This window comes from Myxine glutinosa, unplaced genomic scaffold (genome assembly GCF_964187855.1).
Source record: "Myxine glutinosa unplaced genomic scaffold, kmMyxGlut1.1 SCAFFOLD_1973, whole genome shotgun sequence".
NCBI classification, from domain to species: Eukaryota; Metazoa; Chordata; class Myxini; order Myxiniformes; family Myxinidae; genus Myxine; species Myxine glutinosa.
The window spans coordinates 32,267-47,801 of record NW_027618068.1 but is presented as its reverse complement, the minus strand read 5'-3'; the positions used below and the strand labels follow the sequence as shown (position 1 = coordinate 47,801).

Here is a 15,535-nt window from a genome sequence, read left to right as displayed (position 1 = left end):
TCGCCGGGACGGAACCACTCAGCAAGCCGCTTGGCGAGCCGCTCGGTGAGCCGCTCAGCGAGCTGCTCAACGAGCCGCTCAGCGAACAAGCGAGCGAGCTGAAGGTTTTGGCCTGGACGAGACGTCGACACTTAACGTCCACCAACAGCCCATGCGCACAAAGGAAGTCCGCACCGAGCAGGGCCATTGGCACGCTGGCGGTGACAAACGACCATTGGAAGCGCTGCCCTCCGAACCGCAGTGAGAGGCGACGCTTCCCGAATGTGCGAATGGGTGTTCCGTTGGCGGCAAGCAAAGCGGGGCCACGGCCCGCGGCTTGCTTGTCGGAGGCGGAGGCAGGGAGGACGCTTACCTGCGCTCCCGTGTCGCACAGAAAACGATGACCAGACGAGGTGTCCGTGATGAACAGGAGGCTGCCGGAATGGCCGACGCTCATGGCCGCAAGTGAGCGCCGGCCCGGTCGTTTCCCGACCCGTCAAAAGAACACGGCGGGCAGCACGTTCTAGCCTTGCGGCCGAACCTGGCATGATAGTAGCACCAGGTTTGCGGCGGTGGCGGCCACATCGGCCGTGCCGGTGGTGGTGGTGGTGGCAGCAGCGGTAGTGGGCGGGGCGTAGCAGCGGCCACGAGGGAAGCAGGGGGCGCTGTAGCCTCCGCACCGGGATCCACTACGGCAGCACCGTACACCGACCGCGTGTCGCAGGCCGCGAAAAATTTGTCGGCCTCTCCGGCCAGGGCGCGGGGTTCCGTTATTTTTGAACCGGCCAGCGCGAGGCGCACCTGTACAGGTAGCTGGCGGAGGAAAAGTGCTCGGAACAGGAAATCCGGGCGCTGGTCTCCAAGAAGGGACAGCATAAAATCCATCCGAACGGATGGTCGTGTGTCGCCGAGGGCGGGAAGGTCCAGGAGGTGGTCGGCGCGTTCTACCTCCGTGAGCCCGAACGTGGCGAGGAGGAGACGTTTGAGCGCCGCGTACTTGTGGTCGCCCGGCGGGCGCCGAAGGATGGACACGACGCGGGCGGCAGTGCCGGGCCCGAGGGCGGCGACCACGTGGTAGTACATGGTCTCGTCCGCCGTGATGCCCCGGAGTTGGAATTGAGCTTCGGCCTGCACAAACCAAACGTTGGCTTGCGCTTCCCAGAACTCCGGGAGTTTGACGGCGACGGCGTTGGTAGCCATGGCGCGTTCGGGGGTCAGCGATGGCTGAACCAGTCGGGGTCACCAGTGTGGTGCTGTGCACACACAACTCGTTTGCCAAAAAGGTAGGCCACAACGCGTGGTACAAACGAAAGCACTTTATTACAAGCTCGCACATCAGCACTGGGCGGGCTCGACCTTCGAGCCCGCATATATGTCCCGAGGCCACGCCTTGCCCCCGGGCGTGGCGATCGGCTGAAAGGCGGGGCATATATCTCATTTCCACGCCCGGACGCTCGCGACACCCACTGGTGCGCGGAATTATTGATCATTGTGCCCGCCACAGCCCTATCAAACAGTATTTCTGATTATACACCGCCTTTTAAAGCATACGTAAATCTTTCTATATTGATAACACTGGTATTCCCGTCAGCCTAGCGACGGCTCTTATCTTCTAGTTAATATATCGAAATGTTTTAGATTTTAGGAAACTTTGTGACACAGCCTTCAATCAAGTGTCTCCGTATGGTGAAACCATTGAAAGGCCCCATGGATCTATTCATCATCGACTGGCTGGGTTATCTGCTTTATGTGTAAGTTGATTTCTCCAAACAGAACAACTACACCAGCCTCAACTATTGTGGACGCCTCTTCATGGTGGTTGGACCCTCCAACACATGTCTGGTGCCAAATCTTCCCCATTCTTCCGTTTTTTTTTTTTGTTTGTTTTTTTGTATACAAGATCGAGGGTCATGTAAGAGCTAACATAGATCACAAAAAGACAAACTGACACATAAAACATATGATAAAGGGAGCGGGAGACAAGATGGAGAGCAGGGACATCGGGAGATCTGTGCGGGGGAGGGGGCATGGGAAGGGGGGTGGTAGAGGTTAAAAAAACAAATGGACACTGCTTGGACTTCCAGGAAAGAAGACGGTATTTGAAAAATGTGGATCAGGGGTGAATTAACGGTGGTAGAAAAGATCAAGGTTTTGGATGGGGGAAGATAAGAGATGGTGGTGAACAGCTGTTTTAAAGACCTGGAGGGAGGAGTGGGATTGAAGAGAGGGAGGGAGTTTGTTCCAGAGGCGGGAGAAAAGAGGAATGAAAGAGTGAAGGTGAGTAGAGAGTCTTGATTTTGGTAGTTTAACCATGAGGGTTGCTGGCAGATATAACATATGTCGTCTACAACTACACACATTACATTTTCGAACTTATATCGCCATTTTAAGGTTACTTATTGACTGGCTCTCGTATAACTAATATATCGCCCTATCAAACAGTATTTCTGATTATACACCGCCTTTTAAAGCATACGTAAATCTTTCGGAATATTTGGGCGACCTGTAGGAATATTTGGGGGACAGAGCACAAAACTGTTACTGTTGGCCAGATTCGTCAGGGCAGTGCGGTCATCAGTGTATGTCTCTTCCCTCTATTTTTCTCTCTCTCTTTCTCTGTCGTGACCCGACTTCGTGGAGGCGGGGGTACACCATTCTGGATGTGGGGAATATCTGGGTCGCTCCTGGGAGATCGATCGACTGTCTCTGTGCTGCCCGCTTGTTCAGATAACAGTCCAGGGCTATACAACAACAATAGCAACTACACTAGCCAGTAGAGGATTTGATTCATCGGATCACATTGATATACTTGGTGACCATGAACGATCTACTGAGCAGCGACCTGCTCTCCCAATATACACAACACCTTTATCAAGAACTCAAACTCGAGATAACCACATAGCAAGATCTGCCAGCAACCCTCTGATGGTTAAACTGCCGAAATCTCGGCTCTCTGCTCACCTTCACTTTTTCATTCCTCTTTTCTCCCGCCTCTGGAACAAACTCCCTCACTCCCTTCAATCCCACTCCTCCCTCCAGGTCTTTAAAACAGCTGTTCACCACCATCTCTTATCTTCCCCCATCTTCCCCTATCTTCCCCATCTCCCTTTCCCCATCTTATCTTCCCCCATTGGCCCAAAAACGCTCACAAAATCCACCCATAACTTTGCCCTCAACATCGACGGTATCCCAGTATCCACCTCCCCTCACATCCGGAATCTTGGCGTCATCTTTGACCAAACCCTTTCCTTCGACAAATACACTAAACAGATCACAAAGTCAGCCTTCTTTCACCTGAAAAACATTGCCCGTCTCCGCTCATCCCTCTCCTCCACGGCTGCAGAAACCCTCATCCACGCCTTCATCACCTCCCGTCTGGACTACTGCAATAGCCTCCTCTATGGTTCACCCTCAAAAATCACCAATAAACTCCAATACATTCAGAACTCCGCTGCCCGTCTACTCACTCATTCCCGGACCCGTGACCACATCACCCCCGTCCTTTACAAGCTTCACTGGCTCCCCATCCCCCAGAGAATCCAGTACAAAATCCTCCTCTTGACATACAAAGCCCTCCATAACCTGGCCCCATCCTACCTGGCTGACCTCCTCTCCAGACACACTCCCACCCGCAACCTCCGCTCTGCTGGTACCAACCTCCTGACCCCCTCCATCCGGACCAAATTCAGATCCTGGGGGGACAGGGCCTTCTCCATCGCTGCTCCCACCCTCTGGAACTCACTACCTCACACCATCAGAGACTCCTCCTCACTCACCACATTCAAAACATCACTAAAGACCCACCTGTTCAACGCTGCATTCAACATTCAACCCACAGCATTTAACCCCTGACTATCTCTTCTCCTTCTCCCTCCTTTTGCTTTAAATATTTCCCTATTGATTCTTGTCTTGTCTTTTTGATTCTTGTCTTATATATATGCCGTATATCGCTGCTGTTTGTTTTCTTGATTCTTGTCTTTTTGCAATTGTTGTTTTCATGTATTGTTATGCATTATGTTTTCCACTCTGTCAAAGCGCCTTTGGGCTTCTGGAAAAGCGCTATACAAAATAAATGAATTATTATTATTATTATTATCCAAAACCTTGATCTTTTCTACCCCCACTAATTCACCCCAGATCCGCCTTGTTTGAAATTCCAACTTCTTTCCTGGAAGTCCTGGCAGTGTCCATATGTTTTATACCTCTCCCACCCCCCCCCCTTTCCCATGCCCCCACCCTTCCCATGCCCCCCCCCCCCCAAAGCCCTCTCCCTCTCACAGATCTCTCGATGTCTCCATGTCTCTCGGTCCCTGCTCTCAAATGTTGTGTTTGTGTCCTTCCCCCTCTCTCCCCATCTTGTCTACCGCTCCCGATGTTATATGTTTTATGTGTCGGTTTGTCTTTCTGTGTGATTAATGTTCGCTCTTTCACGAGCCTCGATCTTGTATACAAAAAAAAAAAAAAAAAACTTAGGAAGAGTTAAAGCGTGTTGTCTCAGCAATAAAATTCCTGACTACAAGAGGTCTGACACTCAGAGAGAGTCGTGAAACCTTTGGCAGTTTAAATGATGGCAACTACCTTGGCTGCTTAGAGTTCTTATCAGAGTACGACTCTTCCCTGGCCCGCCACATCGACAAGTATGGGAATTCTGCTCATGGAATGACATCGCATGTAACATCGACAATCTGTGCCGAGTTCATCAAACTCATGGCTGACAAGGAAAAGAAGGACATTGCGGATGAGCTACAATTGGCCAAGGACTTTACCTTCAATGTCAATTTCACACCAGATATAAGCCATACTGATCAGCTGACAATTAACACGCGCTTCGTGTTGAATAACTCCACCCTTGGAGCGTTTCTTGAACTTTGTTCCAGTTGCATCGCATTCAGGCCTTCATCTGTTTAAGGTTATCAATGAAACCTTAAGTGATGAACTAAACGTCAATCTGAAGGACTGCAGAGGACAAACATTCGCCAACGCCAGGAACACGTCTGGCACTTATTCTGGTGAGCAAGCTCGGGTAACCGCAGTCAACGATAGGAGAGTGGGCCATGAGAAAACCTTTCTGAGGACATTTTCCCTTTTTAGTGTGAAGGTTTCCTTTATAGTGGGATCAGCAAATGGCAGGAAGTTTTTATCCACTGTTTTATTTATATTTTTCATTTGTTATTTATTTTCCGTACACTTGTGTATATTACGTCCTTCTGCCCTAGGGCGGCCATTGCTGGTACCCTAGTGGCAGCCACCTCATGTGCAACTTAAACTTGTAAATATATATATATATAAAACACAGTTTGTGTGTGTGTGTGTGTGTGTGTGTGTGTGTGTGTGTGTGTGTGTGTGTGTGTGTGTGTGTGTGTGTGTGTGTGTGTGTGTGTGTGTGTGTGTGTGTAATGTTACCGGTAGACTCCTAAACGGAGAGGCTTACGTGCTTGATATTTGGCATAGACATGGCCATTGAGCCTGGGACGAACATGGCCGAACTCAAAATATTTGACGATCCATATTTTTTATTCATATTTACCTCAGCGCATTTCAGCGCACGGAATCAACTGAATCGGAGCAGGTGGGCGCTGATTCGCTCAGAGCGATCACGTGATGACGCTATAACGATATGACGCTATGAAAAAAAAAATCGCTATGACGCAATGAAACGCTATGAACGATATGACGCTATGACGCTATGAAAAAAAAAATCACTATGACGCTATGAACGCGATGACGCTATGAACGATATGACGATATGACGATATGACGCTATGAAATAAAAAAATCGCTCACTTTACCAAGGGGCTCGCTCTCCCCCCGTTCCCCTCCCCTCCCCTTCTCCCTCCCCCTCCCCTCCCCCGCCCGGCAATGCCGGGTACTTCTGCTAGTTATAAATAAAACTTAGATGCAGTTGTGCGCTCTGTTAAAGACTACTTTTGTGTCGATCTCCTGCCTTTTGCAATGGCTCCCCAAATGGGGGCCCAAATATTTGTTTGGCGCCAGGGCCACAAAAGGTCCGTCCGGCCCTGGTCGCAGGGTGCTTCACGTAGCAGGAATACACGAATAAGTAGATGGCCTTAATGATGGTTCAAATGTATTGACAATAGCAAACTTGGGGAAAGTAATACCATTCATTGTAAGTTGAGGACAACAATATTAAACCTCTTTTTGGAGACGGTCATTCTACTACTACGACGACTTATTGAACGGCCCTAAGTAGTTCCACCTTATTGTTGGTGGCATTAGTTGGTGGACCTTCAACATCAGATCTCGATCACTTATGGTATCGGTATGCATACTTACATAATGAGAAATATATATATATATATATAAATAAAGAATCTTTCCGAGAACCTTTTGAACGGTCCTTGTATGTGGTTCTGGTTCGGATTCTGGCCTTGTTATCCGGGTTGATTTGATGGTCAAGCTCTTTGTAGAATGTTGGGGCTGCTTCTTGTTATAATCTGGCCGGGGTTCGAACCACCGACCTCCCAGACTCGAAGTAATAAATTAATAATAAGTGTCGCGAGGACGGCAATGGGGTGACCGCTCAAAGTTGGAGCACGTCCTGTCGGACACTTACCCCTCCCACATCCTCTTCTCCTGCCCCCACCCATCGTCCCTCTTTCCTCCATCCTTCCCCTCCTTCGCTTCTCCCCGTCCCTGGCCTTCCAATGAGACTCGCTTCGGAACGCTCTCTTTCTCTCTATCGCATCGACCGACCTCTTTTCCTCCATGTTTTCCAGCTTCTCTTCCTCCGGAACTGAACATGCATTTCCCGCCAAAGCAGAGCAGAGATCGGATGATTCCATTAACTCCCTCGATCGTTCATATGAGTAGTAATGACAATTATTAGGATGTGCAATGTGCTGTACACGTACCGACGTGTGTACGTACGTGGAGGGCGAAGCAGCAACGGGTGCGACGTTGAATTAGAAGGTTCGAGTATATTTATTTATATAATAACCGCTATGCGATACCTGTCCGACCAGACCCAAATCTCCCATTAAGATAACAAAATCGCGATCCCGGGAATGATCGGATAAACAGAGCTGCGAAACGTTGGGCGGATGGCGATCCCGAGTTAGACGGTGATCCCTAGTTAGACGGTGATCCCTGGTTAGACGCTGATCCCTGGTTAGAGGACGAACCCTGGTTAGAGGGCAATCCCTAGTTAGATGGTGATCCCTGGTTAGAGGGTGATCCCTGATTAGAAAGCAATACCTGTTTAGAGGGTGATCCCTGGTTAGAGGGTGATCCTTGGTTGGATGGTGATCCCTAGTTAGAAGGTGATCCCTGGTTAGAGGGTGATCCATAGTTAGACGGTGATCCCTGGTTAAAGGGTGGGCCCTGGTTAGAGGGAGATCCCTAGTTAGACGGTGATCCCTGGTTAGAGGGTGATCCCTGGTTAGACAGCAATCCCTGGTTAGACGGCGATCCCGCATGGTTAGAGAGCGATTCCTAGTTTAGACGGACACCCCTAGTTAGACGGTGGTCCCTGGTTAGAGGGTGATCCCTGGTTAGACGGTGATTCCTAGTTAGACGATGATCACGAGTTAGATGGTGATCCCTGCTTATACAGTGATCACGAGTTAGATGGTGATCACTGGTTAGACAGCGATTCCTAGTAAGACGGTGATCACTGGTTAGACGGTGATTCCTGGTTAGAGTGTGATCCCTGGTTAGATGGTGATCCCTATTTGGACGGTGAATCATGGTTAGAGGGTGGTCCCTGGTTAGAGGGTGATCCTTGGTTAGACAGCAATACCTGGTTAGGGGGTGATCCCTGGTTATACAGCAATACCTGGTTAGAGGGTGATCCCTGGTTAGAGGGTGATCCCTGGTTAGACAGCAATCCCTGGTTAGACGGCGATCCCGCATGGTTAGACAGCGATTCCTAGTTAGACGGTGATCCCTGGTTAGACGGTAATCCCTAGTTAGACAGTGATCCCACATTGTCAGACAACAATTCCTAGTTAGACGGTGATCATTAGTTAAACGGAGACCCCTCATTGTTAGACAGCGATTCCAAGTTAGACGTCGATACCTAGTTAGACGGTGATCCCTGGTTAGAGGGTGATCCCTGGTTAGACAGCAATTCCTGGTTAGATGGTGGTCCCTTGTCAGACGGTGATCCCCAGTTAGACGGTGATCCCACATTGTCAGACAACAATTCCTAGTTAGAGGGTGATCACTAGTTAGACGGTGATCCCTCATTTTTATGCAGCGATCCTAGTTAGACGGTGATCCCTGGTTACACGGGAATCCCTAGTTAAACGGCGATCCCTGGTTGGACCGCAATCCCTAGTTAGATGGTGATCCCTGGTTAGACGGCGATCCCTAGGTAGACGGCGATCCCTCATTGTTAGACGGCGATTCCTAGTTCGACAGTGATTCCTAGTTATACGGGGATCCCTAGTTAGACGGTGATCCCTGGTTCCACGGGAATCCCTAGTTAGACGGTGATCCCTGGTTAGACGGCGATCCCTAGTTAGATGGCGATCTCTACTTAGACGGAGATCCCTGGTTAGACAGCGATCACTGGTAAGACAGCGATCGCTGGTGAGACGGCGATCCCACATGATTAGACAGTGATTCTGAGGTAGACGGTGATCCCTGGTTAGACAGTGATCCCTAGTTAGATGGTGATCCCACATTGTCAGACAACAATTCCTAGTTAGAGGGTGATCACTAGTTAGACGGTGATCCCTCATTGTTAGACAGCGATTACTAGTTAGACAGTGATTCCTAGTTATACGGGGATCCCTAGTTAGACGGTGATCCCTGGTTACACGGGAATCCCTAGTTAGACGGTGATCCCTGGTTAGACGGCGATCCCTAGTTAGATGGCGATCCCTAGTTAGACGGCGATCCCGCATTGTTCGACAGTGATTCCTAGTTAGACATTGACTCCTAGTTATACGAGGATCCCTAGTTAGACGGTGATCCTTGGTTAGATGGCGATCCCTAGTTAGATGGCGATCTCTACTTAGACGGAGATCCCTGGTGAGACGGCGATCCCACATGATTAGACAGTGATTCTGAGGTCGACGGTGATCCCTGGCTAGACAGTGATCCCTAGTTAGATGGTGATCCCACATCGTCAGACATCGATTCCGAGTTATACGGGGATTCCTAGTTAAATGGTGATCCCTGGTTAGATGGTGATCCCTTTTTCGGCGGTGATTGCTGGTTAGACAGTGATTCCTCATTAGACGGTGATCACTAGTTAGACGGTGATCCCTGGTTAGATGGCGATCCCTGGTTAGACTGCAATCCCTGGTTAGGCGGTTATCCCTAGTTAGATGGTGATCCTTGGTTAGACGGTGATCCCTAGTTAGACGGTGATCCCTCATTGTTAGACAGCGATTCCTAGTTAGACAGTGATTCCTATTTATACGGGGATCCATAGTTAAACGATGATCCCTGGTTACACGGGAATCCCTAGTTAGACGGTGATTCCTGGTTAGACGGTGATCCCTAGTTAGATGGCGATCTCTAGTTAGATGGAGATCCCTGGTTAGATTGTGATCACTGGTTAGACAGCGATCGCTGGTTGGACGGCGATCCCACATGGTTAGACAGTGATTCTGAGGTAGACGGCGATCCCTGGTTCGACAGTGATCCCTAGTTAGACGGTGATCCCACATGGTCAGACATTGATTCCTTGTTATACGGGGATCTCTAGTTAAATGGTGATCCCTGGTTAGATGGCGATCCCTGGTTAGGTGGTGATTGCTGGTTAGACCATGATTCCGAGTTAGACGGTGATCACTAGTTAGACGGTGATCCCTGGTTAGATGGCAATCCCAAGTGAGATGGCAATACCTGGTTCGGCGGTGATTGCTGGTTAGACGGCGATCCTGCATGGTTAAACAGTGATTCCGAGTTAGACGGCGATCCCTGGTATGACAGTGATCCCTAGTTAGATGGTGCTCCCGAGTTAGACTGTGATCCCACATGGTTAGACAGCGATTCCTAGTTAGACGGTGATCCCTGGTTAGATAGTGATCCCAAGTTAGACAGCGATCCTGGTCAGACGGAGAAATCTATATTGAGACGGCGTTCCCTGGTTAGACAGCAATCCCTGGTTAGACGGTGATCCCGCATGGTTAGACAGTGATTCCGAGGTTAGACGGCAATCACTGGTTAGATGGTGGTCCCTTGTTAGACGGTGATCTCTAGTTAGACGGTGATCCCACATTGTCAGACAACAATACCTAGTTAGAGGGTGATCACTAGTTAGACGGTGATCCCTCATTGTTAGACAGCGATTACTAGTTAGACATTGACTCCTAGTTATACGAGGATCCCTAGTTAGACGGTGATCCCTGGTTAGATGGCGATCCCTAGTTAGATGGCGATCTCTACTTAGACGGAGATCCCTGGTTAGACGGTGATCACTGGTTAGACAGCGATCGCTGGTGAGACGGCGATCCCACGTGGTTAGACAGTGATTCCGAGGTAGACGGCGATCCCTGGTTGGACAGTGATCCCTAGTTAGACGGTGATCCCACATGGTCAGACATCGATTCCTAGATATACGGGGATCACTAGTTAAATGGTGATCCCTGGTTAGACGGCGGTCCCTAGTTAGCTGGCGATCTCTAGTTAGATGGTGATACCTGGTTAGGAAGTGATCCCGAGTTAGACGGTGATCCCTGGTTAGATAGCGATCCTGAGTTAGACGGCGATCCCTGGTTAGACAGCAATCCCGAGTTAGACGGGGATCCCTGGTTAGATAGCGATCCCGAGATAGACGGTGATCTCTGGTTAGATAGCGATGCCGAGTTAGACGGGGATCCCTGGTTCGATAGCGATCCCGAGTTAAACGGCGATCACTGGTTAGATAGCGATCCCGAGTTAGACAGTAATCCCTGGTTAGATAGCGATCCCGAGTTTGACGGTGATCCCTGGTTAGATAGCAATCCTGAGTTAGACGGTGATCCCTGGTTAGATAGCGATCCTGAGTTAGACGGCGATCCCTGGTTAGATAGCGATACCGAGTTAGATGGTGATCCTTGGTTTGATATCAATCCCGAGTTAGACGGTGATCCATGGTTAGATAGCGATCCCAAGTTAGACGGTGATCCATGGTTAGATAGCGATCCCGCGTTAGATGGTGATCTATGGTTAGATAGCGATTCCATGTTATATGGTGATCCATGGTTAGATTGTGATCCCGAGTTAGTCGGTGATTCCTGGTTCAACAGCGATCCCGAGTTAGACTTAGATTTCTGGTTAGATCGCGATCCCGAGTTTGACGGTTATCCATGGTTAGATAGCGATCCCGAGTTTGATGGTGATCCATGGTTAGATAGCGATCCCGAGTTAGACGGTGATCTATGGTTAGATAGCGATCCCGAGTTAGACAGTGATCCCTGGTTAGACAGCGATCCCGAGTTAGACTTAGATTTCTGGTTAGATAGCGATCCCGAGTTAGACGGTGATCCAATGATCCATGGTTGGATAGCGATCCCGAGTTAGACGGTGAGCCATGGTTAGATAGCGATCCCGAGTTAGACGGTAATCTATGGTTAGATAGCGATCCCGAGTTAGACAGTGATCCCTGGTGAGATAGCGATCCCGATTTAGTCGGTGATCCATGGTTAGATAGCGATCCCGAGTTAGACGGTGATCCAAGGTTAGATAGCGATCCCGAGTTAGACGGTAATCTATGGTTAGATTGCGATCCCGAGTTAGACAGTGATCCCTGGTTAGATAGCGATTCCGAGTTAGTCGGTGATTCCTGGTTAGAGGATAATCCCTGGTTAGAGGGTGATCCCTGGTTAGATGGCGATACCTGGTTAGGCGGTGATTGCTGGTTAGGCGGCGATCCTGCATGGTTAAACAGTGAGTCCGAGTTAGACGGCGATCCCTGGTATGACAGTGATCCCTAGTTAGATGGTGCTCCCTAGTTAGACTGTGATCCCACATGGTTGGACAGCGATTCCTAGTTAGACGGTGATCCCTGGTTAGATAGTGATCCCAAGTTAGATGGTGATCCCTGGTTAGAGAGTGATCCCTGGTTAGATAGCGATCCCGAGTTAGACGGTGATCCCTGGTTGGATAGCGATCCCAAGTTAGACAGCGATCCTGGTTGGACGGAGAAAGCCATATTGAGACGGCGATCCCTGGTTAGACAGCAATCCCTGGTTAGACGGTGATCCCGCATGGTTAGACAGTGATTCCGAGTTCGATGGCAATCCCTGGTTAGATGGTAGTCCCTTGTTAGACGGTGATCCCTAGTTAGACGGTGATCCCACATTGTCAGACAACAATTCCTAGTTAGAGGGTGATCACTAGTTAGACGGTGATCCCTCATATTTAGGCAGTGATTCCTAGTTAGACAGCGATCTCTGGTTAGACGGTGATTCCTAGTTAGACGGTGATCCCTGGTTACACGGGAATCCCTAGTTAGACGGTGATCCCTGGTTGGACGGCAATCCCTAGTTCGATGGCGATCCCTATTTAGACGGCGATGCCTCATTGTTCGACAGTGATTCCTAGTTAGACAGTGACTCCTAGTTATACGGTGATCCCTGGTTAGACGGCGATCCCTAGTTAGATGGCGATCTCTACTTAGAAGGAGATCCCTGGTTACACGGTGATCACTGGTTAGACAGCGATCGCTGGTGATACGGCGATCCCACATGGTTAGACAGTGATTCCGAGGTAGACGGCGATCCCTGGTTGGACAGTGATCCCTAGTTAGACGGTGATCCCACATGGTCAGACATCGATTCCTAGATATACCGGGATCACTAGTTAAATGGTGATCCCTGGTTAGATGGTGATCCCTGGTTAGGCGGTGATTGCTGGATAGACAGTGATTCCTAGTTAAACGGTGATCACACGTTAGATGGTGATCCCTGGTTAGACGGCAATCCCTAGTTAAACGGTGATCCCTTGTTTGAGGATGATCCCTGGTTAGAGGGTGATCCCTGGTTGGACGACGATACCTGGTTCGGCGGTGATTGCTGGTTAGATGGCGATCCTGCATGGTTGAACAGTGATTCCGAGTTAGACGGCGACCCCTGGTTTGACAGTGATCCCTAGTTAGATGGTGATTCCTAGTTAGACTGTGATCCCACATGGTTAGACAGCGATTCCTAGTTAGATGGTGATCCCTGGTTAGATAGTGATCCCAAGTTAGATGGTGATCCCTGGTTAGATAGCAATCCCGAGTTAGATGGTGATCCCTGGTTAGATAGCGATCCCTAGTTAGACGGCGATCCCTCATTGTTAGACAGCGTTTCCTAGTTAGACAGTGATTCCTAGTTATATGGGGATCCCTAGTTTGACGGTGATCCCTGGTTACACGGGAATCCCTAGTTAGACGATGATCCCTGGTTACATGGGAATCCCTCGTTAGAAGGTGATCCCTAGTTAGACGGCGATCCCTCATTGTTAGACAGCGAATCCTAGTTGGACCGTGATTCCTAGTTATATGGGGATCCCTAGTTAGACGGTGATCCCTGGTTACATGGGAATACCTAGTCAGATGGAGATTCCTGGTAAGACGGTGATCCCTAGATAGACGGCGATCCCTGCTTAGACGGCGGTCCCTAGTTGGATGGCGATCTCTAGTTAGACGGTGATACCTGGTTAGGAAGTGATCCCAAGTTAGACGGTGATCCCTGGTTAGATAGCGATCCTGAGTTAGACGGCGATCCCTGGTTAGACAGCAATTCCGAGTTAGACGGGGATCCCTGGTTAGATAGCGATCCCGAGTTAGACGGGGATCCCTGGTTCGATAGCGATCCCGAGTTAGACGGCGATCACTGGTTAGATAGCGATCCCGAGTTGTACAGTGATCCCTGGTTAGATAGCGATCCTGAGTTAGACGGTGATCCCTGGTTAGATAGCGATCCTGAGTTAGATGGCGATCCCTGGTGAGATAGCGACACCGAGTAGGACTGTGATCCATGGTTAGATAGCGATCCTGAGTTGGATGGTGAGCCATGGTTAGATAGCGATCCCGAGTTAGACGGTGATCCATGGTTAGATAGCGATCCCGAGTTGGACTGTGATCCATGGTTAGATAGCGATCCTGAGTTGGATGGTGAGCCATGGTTAGATAGCGATCCCGAGTTAGACGGTGATCCTTGGTTAGATAGTGATCCCGAGTTAGACGGTGATCCACGGTTAGATAGCAATCCCGAGTTAGACGATGATCCATGGTTAGATAGCGATCCCGAGTTAGACGGTGATCCATGGTTAGATAGCGATCCCGAGTTAGACGGTGATCTATGGTTAGATAGCGATCCCGAGTTAGACGGTGGTCCATGGTTAGATAGCGATCCCGAGTTAGACGATGATCCATGGTTAGATAGCGATCCAGAGTTAGTCGGTGATTCCTGGTTCAATAGCGATCCCGAGTTAGACTTAGATTTCTGGTTAGATCGCGATCCCGAGTTTGACGGTGATCCATAGTTAGATAGCGATCCCGAGTTAGATGATGATCCATGGTTAGATAGCGATCCCGAGTTAGACGGTGATCCATGGTTAGATAGCGATCCCGAGTTAGACGGTGATCTATGGTTAGATAGCGATCCCGAGTTAGACGGTGGTCCATGGTTAGATAGCGATCCAGAGTTAGTCGGTGATTCCTGGTTCAATAGCGATCCCGAGTTAGACTTAGATTTCTGGTTAGATCGCGATCCCGAGTTTGACGGTGATCCATGGTTAGATCGCAATCCCGAGTAAGACAGTGATCCCTGGTTAGATAGCGATCCCGAGTTAGACTTGGATTTCTGGTTAGATAGCGATCCCGAGTTTGATGGTGATCCTTGGTTAGATAGCGATCCCGAGTTATACGGTGATCCATGGTTAGATAGCGATCCCGAGTTAGACGGTGATCCATGGTTAGATAGTGATCCCGAGTTAGACGGTGATCTATGGTTAGATAGCGATCCCGAGTTAGTCGGTGATCTATGGTTAGATAGCGATCCTGAGTTAGACGGTGATCTATGGTTAGATAGCGATCCCGAGTTAGACGGTGATCTATGGTTCGATAGCGATCCCGAGTTAGACGGTGATCCATGGTTAGATAGCGATCCCGAGTTAGACGGTGATCTATGGTTAGATAGCGATCCCGAGTTAGACGGTGATCCATGGTTCGATAGCGATCCCGAGTTAGTCGGTGATTCCTGGTTCAATAGCGATCCCGAGTTAGACTTAAATTTCTGGTTAGATAGCGATCCCGAGTTTGACGGTGATCCATAGTTAGATAGCGATCCCGAGTTTGACGGTGATCCATAGTTAGATAGCGATCCCGAGTTTGACGGTGATCCATGGTTAGATAGCGATCCCGAGTTAGACGGTGATCTATGGTTAGATAGCGATCCCGAGTTAGACAGTGATCCCTGATTAGATAGCGATCCCGAGTTAGACTTCGATTTCTGGTTCGATAGCGATCCCGAGTTAGACGGTGAGCCGAGCCCCTTTCCTGGCACACAGAGACAAAAGCCGAGACCCCAGCAGGTACAGCACGTGCTACAGAGGCTCGCAAGCTCCGCCCCCATTTCATGCATTCTCTGCACCCCTGGCGCGGAGGCAGAGG

At 49.6% G+C, this 15,535-nt stretch overlaps 1 pseudogene; it reads right to left on the bottom strand.

The window, feature by feature from the left end:
• Positions 1 to 11,884: 11,884 nt before the first annotated feature.
• On the bottom strand, positions 11,885 to 15,088 carry LOC144889235 (uncharacterized; annotated as a pseudogene).
• Positions 15,089 to 15,535: the final 447 nt, after the last annotated feature.